At 34.7% G+C, this 6,187-nt stretch overlaps 2 long non-coding RNA genes across 2 annotated transcripts in view; one reads left to right on the forward strand and one right to left on the reverse strand.

Annotated features, from left to right (window-relative positions):
- The window catches only part of LOC117103287, a 5,550-nt gene extending 4,374 nt beyond the window's left edge, over positions 1 to 1,176 (reverse strand). The window contains exon 1 of the long non-coding RNA XR_004444560.1: positions 1,070 to 1,176. This is a non-coding gene — a long non-coding RNA (uncharacterized LOC117103287). The remainder of the gene's footprint in view (positions 1 to 1,069) is intronic.
- A 125-nt stretch (positions 1,177 to 1,301) lies between these two features.
- Positions 1,302 to 6,160, forward strand: LOC117103288. The gene is made up of 3 exons (XR_004444561.1): positions 1,302 to 1,946; positions 5,742 to 5,840; positions 6,114 to 6,160. It is a non-coding gene; the product is annotated as an uncharacterized LOC117103288 (long non-coding RNA).
- The last annotated feature ends 27 nt before the right edge of the window (positions 6,161 to 6,187 follow it).

Below are 6,187 nucleotides of genomic sequence, written 5' to 3' on the forward strand. Positions count from 1 at the left end.
TTAATAGAATGTGTTGAGAATGATGTTGCTTCCATTAGATTTCTTTACAGTCATTTGGTGGCGTCTATTCAAGGGCAAAAATAAAAGAACGACCGGGGCATGTTTCGAGGGAGGCATTTATTTCAAATTAGGCTTTAGAGGGGGTGTATATTGAAATGGGGGGGGGGAATGGCGTTTATACAAAGCAGGGAATTTATTGGAATAAATACGGTAATTAAGAAGAGTAATACAGGACTTAATTAATTGCATGTTTTTTTTTATCATTTGTATGTTGAAATAAACAATGAAAAATGCATGTATACACCATGTTAGTCTTTTGTATTCCTGAAGCTTCAACTAGAGCACAGGTTTTAAGGCTGACACACTGTTTTCAATTATGATCTCCATTAAATAATGAGAACAGAAAACAATAACCAGTGAATAGATATTGTATTAATTATACATACAGGGGTGGTATATAATGATGATGGCTTTTACCATATGAGGATGCACAGAGTTGCACTCCCCCCAAAAAAGCTTGCATCCCCTCCCCCACCATTCAAGACAATTCCCCACAGCAAAAATAATTACACTCACGTAGGTAGTTAAAAATCACCTCATATTCAATTCAATTCGTATTGCTAAGTAAGCTATCACCTTATTTTGCCAGTTAGCACCCCTCATTTAATCATTGAGTCCTCCCAATTTTTGCACCCTCACCCTAAAACCATCACATGCCTGGAAAAGCTCAAAAAGGATTATTTTGTATGATATACCATCATAGAGGTATAGAACAAGTAGCTAACAAATACATCAAATGAAATCGAAACATTGTAAGAAAGGCCTAGCCTAGGGCCATTAATACTACAACCGTGCATAGGCCCTACCATATAGAGACTCTGCTTTCCATGGACGGTCTGCACGAAGTTAGTAATGCCTGCCTCTCGGACTGACTTGACTATACCTAGTATATAGGGGCCTAGCCTAGACGGACATTCTGTTTTTATACAGTTTATACTTGTTCTTTTATACTAGATGTTTTAATAAGGTATTTAAACTAATTTATCATTTAGAAGCAATGGAAACTTACGTTATATGTGATAAATACTCCATCCATACAGTGAGCAGATTTCCCTGTCACCATGTGAGTTTGTTGTTATTTTTATGGTAAAATACAGCGCCACCTGTCGACTGAAGATTACAAAACTTTAGTGACCTCCTGTGTTTGTTTGTTGTTTGTTTTCGTTTTTATCACTCCGAACATCCAAATTTTAATCTCTAAATTTTAATCTTTGCTTTTGCCATCCAAGTTTCGCAACTGATAATTTAAATCTTTAGTATTTAAAGCATCAACCAAGCCTCGTAGTTTTTACTGTTTTGGTGCTTTTTAAGTAAATCTTGGTGTAGCTGAAAACACGTTTCGCTGATTCTTCGCCAGCCACATGCATCGAATATGGCCGCGTGTGGAGTGCTCTAAAACGTCGGTAGCCTTGGCCTAGCCTGGTCTTACGACATTGGCAGATAAACTCTCACCAAACTTCACCAAGATTGGAAACAGATCGCATTTAACAACTTTTCTTTACTTGAATATTACGGTGTTTGTGCTTTGTTGTCCGATTTTGATGTTTTGGGCGGTCGAAGGTGATTTTCATGTTGGTGTTTGATTGAGGATTTTTATCGTCTTTAGCGTATAACTTTTCTTTTTAACTTGTCGTTTTTTGATGTAACTAGAGTGCAGTTTGAAGTGTGTAATCTTTGTAAAGCCATCCTGGAGAGGCCTAGCATGAGGAAATTTCAAGTAACATTTGTTAGCATGACTTTTGTTTGTATTTTAATATTAAGGATTTTTACAGAGCCAGGGATTTCCGAAGTTCTGAACCATTTTATCCATCTTTGGATTTTTACTACTGGTCAGCTATCATCACTCATTATGAAAAGCTGGGTGACACACCGTTGAAGATTTGCTGGTAAGTTTGTTCCATTTTTCACGTATTAACTCCACCCGATATAAATATAATTTTGTCGTCAAAAAACTAAACAGTACAATTCACATTAGCATGCACTTACTGCTGTTTTGAGGGGATGTCAATATGAACCCAGGACCTCACCAACCCAAACATCCATGGGGAGTGTGCAGCGAAGCAGTAAAAGGGAAACAACATGCTATTGAGTGTGAAGATTGTTGGTCTTGGTATCATAAAAAATGTATTAATATGGATGACAAAATATTTGAGGTACTTCAGAATCATGAATCTTACTTATGGGTATGCTGCAGTAGAAACATAATGATAATAAGTACAAAAAATGGAACCACACTGAAATTCTAACTCCCCTACCCCTCACCTTGAAAAAAAAAAAGCCGAAGTAGAAAGATAAAACATAATTATAAATATACAGAAACTTAAATAAAATACAATAGAAGAAAGTTAAAAGAATTTAGTTTAAATTTAAAAGAAGGCAAGAGAACAGAGGGTGGTCAGAGAGACCTATAATTTTCCGTTTTGATCAAAAATTTGAAATTTTGAAGTTGAAGGTCATTTAATTCTATTTTAATTTGGTTTGGAAGTTCGTTAGTTTCATGGTAAAAGAATGTACATAGGTATATTTCCAAGTGGTACAAAGTGAATATTAACTATTTTTAGAAAAATAATGATAAGTACAAAAACTGGAACCACAATCAACCCATGAATTTCATGTTGGCAATTGCCGACCTAGTCCTACTGTAGGCCTTTTTTCTTTGCTTCAAAAACTGCTTGGAATGTCAAAAACTTTGACTGAAACAGGCTATAGCAGACACTAATTTTCATGAACGTCATCAAACCAAGGAAATTGGTGGTTCATTAAACAGATTTGTTTGTACAATTATAACTATTAGGCATGCAATACTGTACGTACGATTTGTGTACAATCGTCTTGTCTTTCTCGCCTAGTCGTTTCGTAGGCTAGGCCTAGGTAGGAATGATGTTAGCCAGCCAAGGCCTACAACATCGCCCAATTGAAGCCACATGGGCCGCATAGATCGTAATGCTTATCTAAATCTATTATTTGTCTTCATTTTACAGTATTGTCATATTTAAAATGTTGTTTATTATCTAAAAACAACAAAATTCAACATATTGTAGGCCTAATTCTACCGTCTGTTTAAACGCAATGACGATCGCATCGTGACTTCATTACTGGTAAGTACTGTACATGTGTGGAAAATCCCTAATAGATCATTCTGGGCATGCACGCATGGACATGCATGGGCAGTTTTGAAGCAGCCTTTGATGATACAATCGTAGCTTTTACAAAAGTGATATTTCCCATGCCAAAGATAACGATAAAACGGACTCAAGAACGAAATTTATTCGGCGATTTTCTTATGTAAAACATATGTATTATACTACACTATTAAATTAATACAAGTACGACCATTCTTTTACCATCAATATATTGATTTAATAGAGAAATTAACAAAATCACAATCTGTAGATGACGATGTAAGGTCGAGCGTTCAGGAAAAATCGTAGCTTATACTATATAAGCCTAGGTAGTAAAAAAATTTGACGAGGCTGCCGACCTCCAAGAATTTTTTTTCAAATTTCATGGGCTGCACAATGAAATTTTAACTCCCTTACCCCTCACCTTCTTAAATATTTTGAAAGTCATTTTTCAATTCCACTATGTTAGAAGGTAGTTGCTCTGATTATTTTCATTTCTTAGCTTTCTTATATACATTAATCTGAATACATTTTTTCCTGACGTGTGCACATCAACGTTTGTTCAGCAACTGGATTAGCTCATGTTCAGCGTCCCCAGCGACACAACATCTACATCTATTCATTTGCTCATCGATGTCTGTTCAGAACCTAGATGTGCAGTGTCCCAAGTGAGTTATGTAACCATGTGTTCTCCATTTGCGGAAAAATCTAACAATTGCGTAAATAACATCGTAAATTTCTATCTGATGTAAAGCCATTGCCCCTCAGCTGTTCTTGGACATGGTTTCTGTAGGGGTAGCGGGCTGGTCATAGTGATTTACAGTAAACTAACCCTTGATGGCCATCATGAACTGTAGGATGTTGTCCTTGGTTTCTGAATTAAAAAAAAAAAAATGAATACATTTAAATAAAAGCAAATTTTTAAATTAAATTGATAAAAAAATCAATATTATATTTTGTTAATTATCAATTTGAGGCTGTCAACGCATTATGTCTATAAAATATGCAGACTGATCCGAGTTGTGGCCTCCAGGGGCTTGGTCGGATGATTTGCTTAATCTCCTGTCACCCACCGAGTGCTGCCAATGGATATAGTGGAGTCATTACAACTCATACATTCATTAACTCCTGTCCTGACTATAAATTTTATTTGACAAAAACATGTGACATGCCTAAATATGGTCAAGATGACATCACATCATGACCATATATAGGCACATCATGACTAAATATGGACATACAACCGATTTTTGTCATAGAAAACTTGATAATATTGACAGACCTTTAAATGATTTGACCAGTTGTCAAATGAAATCAATTTTCTCTAATAGCAATGTGTCAATTGTTGATATACTGTATTTTTTTTTTAATTTGATGTACAACAATTTTAAAAGATATTCAAGACATCAGTCATAATTTATTGAATGCAAAAACACGCTGTGTCTGTCATTTCTATGTGACTGGTACATGCAGCATCATTTCAATCCATGCTGTGACTATTCTTTCCAAAATACCAAGTACTTTAGATGTAGGAGTGATGTTTGCCCTACCTGATGTGTTAGCGTACGCTGAACTTTAGATGTATTATCAGTCAAAAAGACAGAAAAATACCTAAAAAAATTAAAATAAAATTTTGAATAGCTCATTTGAAAAGATCAAAAAAATTATTAAATTATTAGCTTCTAACGAGAAAAAGAAAACAAGTAGTTTTCACCGATTTACATCACATTTCACTACAAAAATCCAGAAATTAAAAAAAAAATTAAAATGGTTAATTTTAAGTTAACTTACATACAAATGTGGAATTAAAATAGTACATCTTTAACAAAAACAGAAAACTGGGGCTGGTTCGTGTTGGGGGAGGGGGGTTTTGCAGACAGTGCAATCGCACGCACCTAAATTGTATTAAGAAAAATAATTGTATTGTTGATATATTATTTTTATCATTATGAACATAGTACAGGTTAGATTTTTAAAGTATGAGAGTTCCATTTCTGGGCATCTGGAGGTCCATATTCTCAAAATTTTCTCACCTCAACACCAACCATGTTGGGGCTGAGGTGGGGTGGACTCTAACACAACCCCCTACTGCCAAATCCTGCATCCACCACAGGAAAAATACATTGTTGGAACCTGATTGAAAATCACTGTGCCAAACCAGCTTTACCCTGAATTTGTACTATATTTAAACAGTAAAAATCTAGGCTTCTTTCAGGATTGAACCAAGAATTCTGTAATAAGAAGGCAAGCACTTTATCACCAAACCACAATTCCAGTCTTGTATAAATTTAATGAGTTTTAATATTTTTTTTTGTTTTGCTCCCATATAATGCATGACATACATTAATTAAATAATTTAAAAACAGGAATTTTTCATTTAGGATTCTTTCAGGATTGAACCAATAATTCTGTAATTAGAAGGCAAAGTGCTTTATCACAAAAACCACATTTCCACTCTTGCTTAAATTTGATCAGTTTAAACATTTCTTACTTTCTGCTTTCATATAATTCATGACATACATTAAGGGAATCATATCAAAACAGTAATTTTTCATTCAGATTTTAAACTACCTTGAACGTGATCCTGTTTCGTAGGCGTTCGCACACACGCAAGAATGCAGCATATTACCATAACTGTCATCACCTTTATATCATATTGTAAGTATGAGATATAAACTATATTTTCTCATTCGCTAATGGTTGTAAGATTGGACTGCAGAATGTTTAAATGCGTTCAGTTTAGTACGAACGCATGCATTATTGTATGAACGCATGCATTAGTCCGCGTTTTCTTTTAATATCAATCTGCCTTTTGTCCATGAATATGAGTTGCTTCTGGCAACCTCAGAATTATCCATCAGTTCATTAGTAATCTTTCAAACCTAATCTCTTTTTATGAAATATAATTACTATTCTGAATGATAACTAAAGGAGAAGAAGAATTCAATTTTCTAAGAGTGCCTACTTGTGGATTTGTGCCGATACAGTTGTACGTATTAATTGAA

This window comes from Anneissia japonica, unplaced genomic scaffold, assembly GCF_011630105.1.
Source record: "Anneissia japonica isolate Jap-2015-1 unplaced genomic scaffold, ASM1163010v1 scaffold285531_len14952_cov192, whole genome shotgun sequence".
Classification (NCBI taxonomy): Eukaryota; Metazoa; Echinodermata; class Crinoidea; order Comatulida; family Comatulidae; genus Anneissia; species Anneissia japonica.